Source organism: Protopterus annectens, chromosome 3.part1 (assembly GCF_019279795.1).
Source record: "Protopterus annectens isolate FY-2018-M chromosome 3.part1, PAN1.0, whole genome shotgun sequence".
In the NCBI taxonomy this organism is placed as follows: domain Eukaryota; kingdom Metazoa; phylum Chordata; order Ceratodontiformes; family Protopteridae; genus Protopterus; species Protopterus annectens.
The window spans coordinates 862,152,776-862,167,453 of NC_056732.1; positions in this window are offsets into that span (position 1 = coordinate 862,152,776).

Here is a 14,678-nt window from a genome sequence, read left to right on the forward strand (position 1 = left end):
GATTGAACGATTAAATATTCGAATGTTCATAAAAAATTATTAAAAAAAAAAAAGAAAAAGTAAAGGGTGTAGGCAGGGAGGCAAGCCCCCCTGCACCCCCCACACCCCCACTACTTAAATATACCAACTCCGAGATTACTCTACAATGTAGGAAAGGGAAACCTTCCCTTTCCTGCACTTAACTCCGTTAAAGTGCGATCACAGAGTTGGTATATTTAAGTAGGGGGGTGTGGGGGTTGGAGGGGGACTTGCCCCCCTGCTCACAGCAGTTACTTTTTGTTTTTTTTTTGTTTTTTTTACATTTTCAAAGTTTTAGTACTTTGATCATATGATGTAAATCATATGGTATTCAAAGTACTGAAACTTCAATAATGCAATATGTAACTGGGCTGTGCAGTAAATGGCACAATCTCACTTGTTCTACTATATGCCCATAAAACTGGTAGCAATGCAAACACAATATAAAAAGACATAACTCTGTGTTGTAAAATAGTAGAAACTGTTAGCATGACAGACACGCCTACCCAAGATATCCTCATTTTGGAGAAAACCCCACTTACTATACTGCAAACATGTCCATTACTATTTTCAGATGCATGGATCAGAAACAGGCATTACTTCAAACCTAGTTCCCCAACCTCTTTGGACAGTAGGGGGTAGCTAGCTGAGTATACTATTATGACCAAAGTCCCTAGGCATAAACAGTAGGGAGTAGCTAGCTGAGTATTCCATTAGGACTGAAGTGGCTAAGCACAAATAGTAGGGAGTAGCCAGCTGTGTATATCATTAGGACTGAAGTGGCTAAGCATAAACAGTAGGGAGTAGCTAGTGGAGTACACCACTAGGACTGAAGTAGCTAAGCATAAAGAGCAGGGAGTAGCCAGCTGAGTATATCATTAGGACTGAAGTGGCTAAGCATAAACAGTAGGGAGTAGCTGGATGAGTATACCATTAGGACTGAAGTAGCTAGACATAAAGAGTAGGGAGTAGTTAGCTGAGTATACCATTAGGACAACTATAGTGGCTTGGCATAAACAGTAGGGAGTAGCCAGCTGAGTATATCATCAGGACTGAAGTGGCTAAGCATAAACAGTAGGGAGTAGATAGATGAGTATACCACTAGGACTGAAGTGGCTAGACATAAAGAGTAGGGAGTAGCTAGCTGAGTATACCATTAGGACTACTATAGTGGCTTGGCATAAACAGTAGGGAGTAGCCAGCTGAGAATATCATTAGGACTGAAGTGGCTAAGCATAAACAGTAGGGAGTAGATAGATGAGTATACCACTAGGACTGAAGTGGCTAGACATAAAGAGTAGGGAGTAGCTAGCTGAGTATACCATTAGGACTACTATAGTGGCTTGGCATAAACAGTAGGGAGTAGCCAGCTGAGTATATCATTAGGACTGAAGTGGCTAAGCATAAACAGTAGGGAGTGGATAAATGAGTATACCACTAGGACTGAAGTGGCTTGGCATAAACAGACTTAACTCATCTATTCATAATAGCAACCTATGAACCTGTTGCTATAAAAATATTTCTTCCAACATACATTTATAAATATAATTCTACCTATTTTTAGTTTAATACCTGTCACTATACAATTTATTTTTTATTGCTGCCACCTCTATTTTCCAGTAATTTATCCATCATTATTTAAATTAAGACTGATGTTTTTATCATAATATTACTGAAGGATTTCCTTATACATTTTCAATTATCTATTTAATGCCATTTCCTCTGGATATTACTTCTTGTGATGTATAACTTTTATATCTCTTGCAGTTTGAGTCTGTCATTTTCTTATATGCTATCAAACCACGTGTTTTATCAAACAGATTTGCCTACCTTTTGTTTTTTTACATTATGTGCATACTTTACTGTCAAACACAATAAGGGCAAAGGCAAACAGAGATCTGACAGTGTGGGATTTGCAGACGCATAAAGAAATACCCATCAAAAGAAGGACATTAATAAAGAAGTCAGAGAAGATGAGTGGTACTTATGCTGAAAGATGTGATATATGAGAACAAAGCATCGCTAGAAATTTATTTCAAAGATAAGTACTGATTTGTGCTAATAAGTATAGCAAGCTAGTGAGATCATTACAATAGAAGAGAACATTCCTTAGACAAGGTCTAGAAAAGTAAAAGCAAAGCTGATATTCTCAATCAGTATAACATCATGTACTTTTAGTTTGTATTTACAGTGTGTCCGTCAATATTTTTGCTAATGATTTTGTGATAATTGTTATATATTAACATAGTCAGTCTTTTAGCTTCATTCTCCAGTAACCTACAGTGAATTGCTGTTTTTGTAAATAATTAACTACTCTGATTCCTTTTTACTTTGCTCTTGATTCCTGCTTCCCTCTGCATCTTGACAACATATCCTGCTGCCTTGATAGCTTGTATAAAACCAGTTTCTGTCTGATGCCTGGTAAGTTATCTATATTCCATTACCATGTGTTCCTCCACTGGAACATCCACTGTTTATTCACAGCTTATATAGCGTCCTATTTACTGTTCTACACTTCAGATCATGGCACATATTTCTCAATTGCCTAATGCAAGAATTCTGGACAAAGCCTAAAATAATGGGGGAGCAAATTCCCAAAAATGGGGACAGATTTGAAATACTGCTCTTGCAAACTTAGAAAGTTGCTATGATAACAGGACTTGTGCTAACATACATTTTCCAAAAGATATGAAGTCCAAAAGTCAAATGCATGCAATTATGTAACAACTTTAATCCTCAATGATTTGCCAGAAAGATACAGATTTTATGAAGAACAAACCAAGAATACAAGGGAAAAATCTGGACATTCTGCAAAAATCTGTGCAGCTGAGAGATATGTCATGGCAATATCATTACATTATTAGGCTGTAATATAATGAATTGATTAATAGCTTTACCAGCTATTGAAAGCCAAAAAAATAAAATAATAATGAAAAAAAAAATATTTGCTGCAAAGAAATCTTAAAATTGTACATTATCCACACTTCATCAGCAGCAAGGGCATCATTGTTTTCATGACTCAGTAGAGATTTTAGTAAAATGATGTATACAATTATTTTAAATACAGTATACCAGTTAACTTGGAACAAATTTACATTTTTAACAAGAAATTTAAGACACTTGTCTAGTTCAGATAAAGAGAAGCTCCTAGGTTTTTTAATACTTAATTCAAGTATTACTAGAGAAAAAATGTTTTTTTTCTTGTGTCATCTGAGACTACATTAATTCATAACAGTTTCACCAAGAAATTACAGAAACAGGCAGACACAGAAAGCAAATGTAGCAAAACAGTTTATTGCAGGTCCAAACAATACCAATACACAGAGCTTGCCTTACACACTGCTCACAAAATGCAGACAAGGAACTTCATTGGAAGAAACAAGAATATTCATTTACATATTGAGGAATATATGAAGCCAATTATAAAGAAAATAGCAGCGTCACAATGGTCTTTGCATACGAGACTGATTGAAATGGAGGAGTCATTTCTAGTGTTCTATTGAGAGAGGGGGCTTTTCAAGTTGTATACAAAGATGGAGAAGTTTGTGGTAATGTCTGAGAAACATCTTAGCATGCCATGACAAATGCATAAGGCATCTGGCCTCCATAGCTGTCACCAAATGTCCACTAAGAGTTGGTGACAGCTGTAGAGGCTAGCTGCCTTCAAGCCTCCAAATATGGTCTGCACAAATTGGGCTGCTTCTGTTAATATAATAAACAGGCCAAAGGATGAATTATATCTAGGTAGAGCTCACAGAGATTTAACATAGTTGAAGATAAGAGTTTTAGCAGTCAGTGTAAGTAATGCCAAATGAGAATTGTCAGGCTCTGAAATGAAAAGAAACCATTTTCAAATACAGTCACATTTTTCCTCAATTGTCAATAACTATTGCACGTAACAGCCCATGTTAAACTCTGCATGCAAATGTAGCAAATTACTGAAGTATGTACAAGTGTCATATCAGAAAAGTAGCAGAAAAGACATTACAGGCAAGCATGACATTCGGTATAGTATTTTCTTCTCCGAGCAATACCTATGGTTCATAAGATGAGCTGTTACTGCATTATGTAATGTAGTCCTTTAAGATACATTTTCATTAGTCTCCTTCTGCATACCCTAAAGTACTGCAACACATAGATGAGGATATACATTTTACTGGCCCTATACAGATAATGCAGTCATGGCATCTTCTAGACCAACAAGAGTCCTTCACCAGGTGCTAAAACTACAGCTTACAAGTTAGGAGTTAAACTGCCATCACTTTCCTACCTATTATATGACATGATTGATGAAGGGGCTAAGTCAAGAGTAAGTTGTAGAAGGACCCTAGTACAGAAATTGAAAGTAATTGATAAGAAAACCACTCATGGACCTTGTAGATCTATAAAATAAAGTTGGATTCTGACTGCTGGAAGCAATAGTGCTTATTAAGCTTGAATAATGTGTTATTTCTCATTTCCTTAACATAAATTATATTATCACTGTTGTTAATTTTGATGAGGTCTTTACAAATCTATAAATATTCCTTCAGCAGCCAGACTATTAATGAAAATCCTGACCAGCAATAAGCGTGCAGTCCCATAGAAAACTCTATGTGCAAGGCTATATGTTTTTCCTTTAGCTCAGATATGCTGTAAACACTGGCAGCACTAAAATTAAATCAGTCACTACACTATTATTTGTTCTGCTAGTTGACAGTTGGCTTGCTTTACCTCAGAGTAGTATTTAAATTAAATTACACGTCTTTACTGGCTGCTCTAATTTGCTTCTTGCAGTCCTGGGAGCCTCAGCGCACTATATACCGCACAGCTGACACCACAATACTATTATGATAGTCGTCCCTCAACCCTCCATTACTTCCCTTGTGCACCTAGCCAACTAACACTCAAATCGCTGAATTATATGAAGGCCCAGCAAATGTGTTCTCTTTCAACACGAGCCTCCTAGTACTTCGTATTATAATGCAGTGTAGTAAGTGTCTTATGTTCAGTGATAATGAACTTCTACTTAACACAGAAAAATTCTGTCTGTAAGAGACATAGATATCTACCTAATATGGAGGCATCCCTCTAATAGCTAATAAATAGACAATGAACATCACATAGTTACACAATGGCTACAACAGTAACCACATTCCCAAAAATAATACACACAAAGCCATAAGCTGATGTAAATCACTCTTTGCTAAAGCATCCAAGAACTTGTAAGAACAGACCTCAGTGGAAGTCTGCAAGCTCACTGACTCAATGCACAGCCATATCAACAAGCCATCAGCACCCAACTTTCTCACAATCAGAAAAAAACAAATAAACCGCTGTTCCTCCACGGAAAGGGGGTATCCGTAACTGTGAAGCACGATACTGAAAATAATGTATAAAAACTGCTATTCCCCTGCAGAAAAGGAATGCATATAACAAAAACACAACTCTGAAAGTTGACATACATGTAGAATCCAAAAGAGACAGACAAATGATACTAAAAATCAGCATAAAATCACCATAATTTCCAGTGACAAAAGCCAACAACGGGATAAGAACTTTTGGCAAAGCCTTCTTCAGATCCATATTGTTAATAGAATGAACTCGCCACTTTATCAGATATAAGAGACAATCAGATTATTTCTTTAAATTCCTGCCTTTTAATACCAGTTTTAAATGAACCATACCATTTAGTTCAGGGTCCCTATCAGCTTGTAGATCCGCTATCCATCTGGTTTCTGTTATTTGTTATTTTAGTTTTATTTATTATAGTACCTCCTCTAGCACTAATATACATTTTGTTCTACACATGTGAAGAAAAATATTATGTCCAGGATATTTCTCTATATGGTTAGTTAAGGCATTAGTTCTTACAGCTAACCTAATGTTACTATAGTGATGTAATATTCTCTCCTTAAATGGTCTATTGCTTCTTCCTATATAGAACGCTGTACAGCTGTTACACCTAGCTACATACACAAGATCTTTAGTACTGCAATCCATGTAGGTTCTTAATTCATATCTTTGACCATTTACTGGATGTTGAAAATAGCTGTTAGTGTCTGTATAGGGGCATGCCTTACATCTATAGCAAGGAAATGTACCAACTTTGGAAATGTGACCATGAACAACAGTAGATTCCTTTTGACACAAAAATCTCTTAAGATTCAGTTTGTTTTGAAATGTTAACCTGGGATTCTCCCCTACTATCGATTTGATATTATCACCCGTCATCAGAATCTTCCAATTGTTCTTGATAATTTGGCATACTGCTGAAATGTCATTACTATAAGTCAGTGTGTATCTGACTCCATTTTCCTCATTCCATGATTCATTCTTGGTTTCATGGCTCAGTTCAACAGAGAAGTATGGTCTTCCTCTTGTTCTCCTTAGTTCATCTGCTCTCTTCTGTCCTAGATGGATCTCGGACTGCTTATAGCCCTGAGCCATCAGATTGTTTTTAATACAGTAGATTCTTTCACACACACACACACACACACACACATATATATATATATATATATATATATACATATATATATATATATATATATATATATATATATATATATATATATATATATTATCCTCAGTGCACAATCTTGACGCACAAAAAAATGGCCTTTAGTTATTTGGGAGAAAAACATTTGCAGGATGCATACTTGTCCTATTTAAAATGTGATTTTGCCAACATTCCTTCAAGTGCATCCATGTGTTAAAGTTCCCATCATCATCTAACAAAATTGCAACATCAAGAAACTCTGTCTCCTTGGTAGAATAATGGAGATCGAATTTGAGAAATGAAGTTGTAAAATTAAGATATTACACAAATCTCATGAGATCGTCACTGGAGCCTTTCTGTACGACAAACACAACATCAACAAATCTGCCACAATAAATAATACAATCTTTCCAAATGTTATTATTATGAAAAACAAACTTTTCTTCTCATAGGGCCATAACCAAATTTTCATAAGTATTAGCACATGGTGTGTTCATAGCTACCCCCCCCCCCACTTCTGCAAATAATAATCATTGTCATACACAAAGACATTATTAACCAAAATAATCTTCAATAATGAACAAATCTTTAGAATGGTGTTACCACCATAGATGTGATGTCTATTAAGAATCTCATGAATTGAATCTACTCCAAAATAATTCGGGATTATTGTAAAGAGGCTTCTGACATCCAAGATCACCATAGTAAGACTTTTGACTGTTAGATAAGTTTCTTACACACCTATGCAAAAGTTGTAGAAATTGTGTGGTATCCTTTAGGGCAGTACTTACATTTGGTAGTGGTGTTTTCATTTGGTCTTCTACATACATGGAAATTGGTTCTGTAAGCCAACTCGTCCTGATACTATAGGACATAATGGTGGCTTTTTTCTATCTTTATGTATTTTCAGTAAGCCACTGAATGTTGGGATGTCTGGATGTTCAACTTTCAAATGACCATATAGCTCTTCAGATATTTGTCTCATCGTGTATAAATCATATAGAGAGTCTTCCCCTCTCTGTTCAAAGTTCTTTATTTCCCATTTGTTCAACTTTAAATAGGTAGTCTGATCATTCAACATCATCAGCATTTTTTCTTGACAGTCTTGAGAAGCCATTTTTACAATTGCTCCCCCCTTATCAGCTGTTCTAATTGTAATATTTTCATTCTGAATCAGCTCATATAAGGCTTTCATCTCTTGAGCACTCATGTTGTAGTAATTATACTTATAATTTCCACTAGGGCACAATGTGGCTACATCACTCTCACAGGCCCAAAGAAAAGTCTCCACAACCAGATGACAGGGTGGCATATAAGCACTTAGTTTCTTAAATTTGTTATAGGATTCCTCATTGTGTCCTTTCTGAATATGCATTTCAGGTTAATATTCCTAACAAAATAGTTAATATCTAAAACAAACTCACTTAGTCTTGACCTTAAAGCTGGAATGAAAGGTAATCCTTAATTAAGTAGATAAGTCTGTGCTGCAGTAAAAGTAGTTCTAGATAATTTCATAACCAAAGATTAATCAATTCCACTCCAGCCTTTGCCTCTTTCTGTTCCTGCTGTAAGATCACACTCTGTAGGGCAGTTGTTGCTTCACCAGTATAGGAAGATTTGAAAAAAAAACAGGTTGTGTGAAGCTGTATCCTTCAGTCTAGTACTGGTCTCTGCATTAACTATAGCCATATTCTTATTATTATTATTATTATTATTCTGTGTATTCAATCCTTCCTTACTATTGGTATTGTCATAATTAGGGGTAGAAGTACATGACTCATACTGTCTCAATGTCTCTCTTGATTCATTCGGACATTCAACTGTCCTATCACTAATATTAGAAAGAAAAGGGGAGGGATTTAGTCTCTCTGGGCGTGATATCCTTCGCAGCCTTCCATTAACAGATTTGTTCCTCTTCACTTCCTCATAGATTTTATATACATTTTTACTGATAGGCTCTTCCATCTTAGTTTTTGGCCATTGAAATATATGGCCATTAGGAAAGTCCTGGTGATCCCTTACCAGCTTTCTAGTTTTTAAGTCTTTCATTTTGCCATCATATACACTGAAATTATATTGCAATGTCTCTAATTTGTTGAGAAAACTTTCTGGCAATACCATTCTCTCTAATTCCGCTTGTCTCTTTTTGATTAACTCAGATATTTGCTCCTAAACAGGACAAAAAAAGTCAATTAATAACCTGATATAACAAAAACTCCAGATTTATAGCCTGCCACCTGCTGAGTAAATCTGGATAGGCATTCCCATACGTGGGTAAGCATCTCATTCTTAAGCCTCTCAGAATAACCTGGTGATGTAGGCAGGCTTCGAGGTGAAAACGCTGCCATTGTAAACATTTCAGTTTATAGGCAACATTTTCTACCTGTTCAATTTCTCATCACCGGGTTTCTCTTTGCTTATCAATAATTTACAATCTGCATAATTTTTGTCATTAGCCATTTTATCTTCAGTAATACTCCATTCTCGTCTACTCAGATAGCCTGCCGCTCTCTACCTGTTCCCTCACACACTCTTCTGGAAGCAGCCCTTTAATGTCACATCCAAAAAGAGTAAGGGAAATTCTTTGATGCCCTGGTCACATGTTTCTTAGTAGTATACAATACTAACCTGGGTATTCCCTCAGAAAAGCTACTGGTCTAAGATTTGGTAAAAGTGAATTCCCCTGGATCAAATCATTAGCAAACACATTAAACACCAAAATATTTTTGATCTGGTCTTCTCAAATGTTGCCTTTACCTGTTCCATTCCCCTAGACTCTCATTCACCAGTTAATTCGGACCATAAACTTGTGACATTTGCTCTCAGAACCAACATATTGCCTGTAATCAGCTTCTCCTTTTTTAACATGTCAAATTCTTTGCATTTACCAAAGACATCACCATTGCTGATCCTAACCAGCAGCCAGCTTCACTAAATAACTTTATGTTGACTTAGATAAATGCATAGAGCAAGCAGTCACAACTAGAGCCAAATAGAAAGGGAAATAATTCTACAAAGGATGTGTGTATTTAGCAGTACTGAGCTCTCTGTATCCAGTCTCCTACTATGATAAAAGAGCATTAGCTACATGATTACCTTTATACAGTGCAGAGTAAGCCCTGTGAGCACTGTGAATTTTCTTATGAGGTGTTAAATCAATAGCATTCCTGAATATCACAATCTTCACTAAGTGCAGAGAATGTAAATATGGTGTAAAGAGCTGCACAATTTCCCCACTCGGCCTTTCTGTGAACACTGGAAATTATGAAGGTCTCTCCAACCACCATTATATTGGGCAACTTCAACTACCCAAACATAGACTGGGAGCATTACTCTAGCTCCAACACCCTAGCCCAAAGGTTCCTAGAATTTATAAACTCAAATGCTATGGAACAACTTGTTACCACTCCCACAAGAGTGGAAAACATACTGGACCTGATCATCACCAACATGGGGACTCTATGCTCCAGACCAGAAGTGTATCCCTCACTGGTAAGATCAGACCATAAACTAATCTCACTGGATATTCACATCCCGACCCCACCCCCTGCCCAGAAAACCACAGTGAAAAACTTTTCTAAAGCAAATTTCACACTCCTCAAAACCGAGGTGGAATCCTTCAAAGCCCCAGGGCCTGTGGAAAATACGGCCCAGACCGCAGAATCCTTTATAAATGCATTCTATGAGCACCTTCAGGAATGCATGGATCATGCGATCCCAAATAAAACCAAGACCCAATCCTCCAAAGGCAAACGTCCTGTCTGGTGGACCCCAGCCATAAACAAACTATAAAATAGAAGGAGGAAGCTACTAAATGATAGATCAAAATCCCAAAAAGGGAAGGCATCACTGATCAGTATTAGCAAAAAACTACGGGCACTCATAAAATTGTCTAAGGCCAGCTTCGAGAGAAAAATTGCACAGGACACTAAGGATAATCACAAGGCTTTCTTTAGTTATGTTAGGAACCTGGGTGGTAATTCCCAGATATGCTCAGAATTAGTCCAAAATGACAAAAAATACACTGAACCCACAGACATTGCCAACATCCTAGCTGACAGGTTCAGCTCAAACTTCTCCCCCCCTCCCCACCAAAAGGGCAAATATCTATCCCAGCAGAGTGCTGCCCTGCTGACATCTCAGATGCTCAGGTAAGAGCCACCCTCTCCAAAGCAAAAAACACAGCATCAATGGGACCAGACGGTGTCCCAGGCTGCATCCTACATGAACTCCAAGAAGAGCTAAACCCAAACATAAAACTACTGTTCAATCTCAGCCTTACTACAGGATATGTGCCCAAAGAGTGGCGTACAGCAACAGTGGTCCCTCTCCATAAAGGTGGTGCCTCAATGGATCCTGGAAAATATCGCCCCATAAGCCTGACTAGCTTGGTCTGCAAAGCTATGGAAAGGATCATCATGGACCTCATAAATAAAGATATTGGGGACCTACAGACACTGGATACTACCCAGTTCGGCTTTGTTAAGGGCAGATCCTGCCTCTTAAACCTGATTGATTTCTTTGAAACAGTAACCAAGGCCATTGACGAGGGGAAGGTGGTCCACACAGCCTACCTGGACCTCGCAAAAGCCTTTGATACAATACCTCACCCGGGCATTCTAGATAAGCTCTCCAGCTTAAATATAAACCCCTATGTCACTAGATGGATTGCAAACTGGCTCAAGGACAGAACCCACATGGTTAGAATTACTGGAGCCATGTCAGACTCCAAACCAGTTACAAGTGGTGTCCCACAAGGCTCAGTCCTGGGACCTCTCTTGTTCGGTATATATTTCTCGGAGGTACAGGCCAACACAGAAGGACTGTGGCTGACCAAGTTCGCAGATGACTGCAAACTGGGTGCCATAATCGACTCTCCAGCTGACACAAACATCCTCCAAAAGGGCCTCATAGAAACAGACAACTGGTGCCAGAGCCATGGCCTCAAGCTAAATGCCAAAAAGTGTATAGTCATCCCCTTTGGCAAAAACAAAGTGCTCACAAATTACCACATAGGTGGTAATCCATTAAGTACATAAGAAGTAATTAATGACCTGGGGACCCAAGTTGATAGCAATCTCTCATTTGACAACCACGTGGCCAAAGTGGTTAGAAAAACATTTTATATAGCCCACCTAATCATGAAGGGATTCACATCTAGATCAGGGGAGGTCATCGTGCCTCTTTACTCATCCCTCATCAGGCCCATAATTGAGTACAATGCCCCTTTTGGGATGTACCTTACCAGACACCCGCAGCAACTAGAAAGACCCCAAAAGTACCTCACCAAGAGGATCAAAGGGCTCAAACAGATGCCATATGCTGCCCGGTTAAAGAAACTCCAGCTCTACTCAGTGGCATACCGCCTGTTCAGAGGCGATCTGTGCCTGACGTATAAAGCCATGTCCAACCCGGAATTAATGGACATGCTGCACCTCAGAAAATCCAAATCTCATCGAGCTATGCGCTCGAGAGACTTGAACCTCAGCACTGAAATAAATAGGACATGCTGGAGGGACAGATTCATAACCCAGAGGCTCCCTTCATTCTGGAATAAAATCCCAGTCCAGGTTAGGCAGAGTCCCTCACTGACTCTCTTCAAGAGGAATCTTGATGAGTGGATGGGAGATCGTAGGTTTACCCCGGGTATCACTTCTGTGTCATTGTTAGACAGAGGCACAGTATACTAACCTCGAAAAAGGGCATAGCAAAATAAATTTAAAATGGGTGGTGAAAGCCAAACTCATTCTGGCTAGGCTTATAAATGCCCTAGGGCAGATAGCCTAGTATGAACCTATGAACCTATGAACCTATATGCATACCATAGCAGTACAAGGGCAAGCACTGAGAAGTGTTACCTGCTTATTGCTGGTAGATGTATATGATTAATCTGAATTTAGGAGCAATCAGTGTTTCACTAAATCACCTTTTTAATGGACACTTACTGAGAGTGTGTCAAGAAGTAACTTAATAAAACATTTGAAAGTACATTGACTGAGTTAGAAGAGCAACACTCCTGGCATTCAAATTCTGTTTGAATGACCAGCTTTACTCTCCCTAATAAGAAATGTTTTGCATATTCCAGAGAGTACATTAAGCATTAATCCAGATAACATATACAATAAAATTGAAATAGTATTGCTGTTAGGAAAGCATATAAAAGGGAATTAAACACCATAGAGAAAAACAGGAATATAACTGCAGTGTTTGCACTCTTTGTTTAAGATTGTATGAGTACATGGAAATCCTATTTGTTGTACTATCCCAATCATACAAACATTTACAGATGGGAAAGGATAACTTTCATAGCTTTGTTCTGATTTTCTGTTGCCCTTTCTGGATGACGATAGAATGTCACATTTTGAAATCTAAACACTTTTTTCTCATTGCTGATATATGTCTTTGTCTATAACAAATATGGGAAATAATTTTAAACAATTGTTCTTAAAACCCTGGTTTGAGGGTTCAAATCCATACAGGTTCCTGTTGTAAGATAAAGATTATTTAAAGCAGAAATGTACAATTCCAGTACTCATTTCAAAATGTGTTTTTTTCTCTTGATTTTTTGAGCACCATTTGGCGTTGTGCTCATTTGACTGACAGAGATCAGTAGCACAGAGTGGCAGTTCACTGTCCAAGGTAAAAACTGACAATTTTAACTTTGAGTCATCAAGACTGAAACTGACTTATCATTGGTCCACTTTAGTCAATACTCTGGATAGTACAGATTAATGTAATTCAAGTTGCCACACATCTATGTGGCATAATGGATACATGTATTGAACTTATATAAACAGTACAGGTGATTTATGGTTCAAAACCTGTTCATAGATCATTTTCTATATGACAAATAGTTTGGTGTATGAGTGAGCTGAGGTGGGAGTAAGGTCAGAAATTACATAAAGTGACAGATATGTAATTTTAAATGATGCCAATATTAATTGCATGTGGCGTGTAAAAATCAATTAATTTCTGCTGTTACTTGTCCCCATTTCCATTCACATAGCATCAACTAAAGTCCTGATATTGTGAGACATAGATGATAATAGTGATGAAACAAGGAGATCTGAGAAGACTGAATGTGTCAGTGTAATGCAGCAGTAGCTCTGATCATTGCTAGATGTACACTGCAATTCATTTCATATGCCATCAAATTGTTATGCAAAACATTTTTGTGAATGCTTTTCATAAATATTGCTTTCTGAGTATATGAGCCACTTGGCAGCAAGAAATAAACGTTCACAGCTTAAGGAAAAAAGTAAAAATAAAATAATTTAGGCTGCTTTATGGAATGCAAAGAAGCCTTGTAACATTGTGCAGCCATTAGAACTCTGGATAGTACTCAGTGAAGAAAATGCACCTATCAGGTAGCTTTATTTGTGACACAAGGCATAAGTGCAATATGGTTAGAAGAAAGAGCAGATGTATGGCTCAGGTCCACTTAACTGATAATTTTGCAGAATGTGGTCGGAATACATATTTAATTTCATTTTGTGATACCATTGTGGTATTGTCGGAAAATCAAATATTGTCAGTATTGTTAATAATATGCGAGCTGTCTGTCAACTTTTAGATTTTTTTTTTCAATAATCCGTCTTTTATTCTTTTCAAATATACTAATACAAAACTACTACATATATACAATATATACATGAATGCTTCCAACAGTTACACAAAACCTTGTATATTAACATAAATTATTGGATAGGTAATACAACAGGAAAAAGATCAATCTGTATTAATAATATAATCTATATCTAATCTAAACTGAATCTATACTACGAATATGCATCCTGAGAAAAAGTGGATAGGAACCTCTAGGCCAACACAATGTTAAAGATTTGCTCCCATATTTTTGTGTTATTTATACTTTTCTTGTGGTCCTTAATTAATAATTTGTGTGCTAGAATATGTCTTATTGCTAGCGTTTTAAAATTTTCCCAAGAAGTCTGGGCTGGGTTCAACCAGTTTGTTGCTATGTAAAGTTTCATTAATAAGCAAATATTTATAAGTATGATCCTTTGTGATTTATCTAAATTATTTGGGGGAATATGATGGATCATAAATTCCCAAGAAAGTGTCGAGTGTTGGTAGCCCATTTTTTGTAACTGAAGCTTTAAAGAATTCCAAAGTTTAAAAATGCATTTACAACTCCAGAACATGTGTAAAAGGTCAGCTG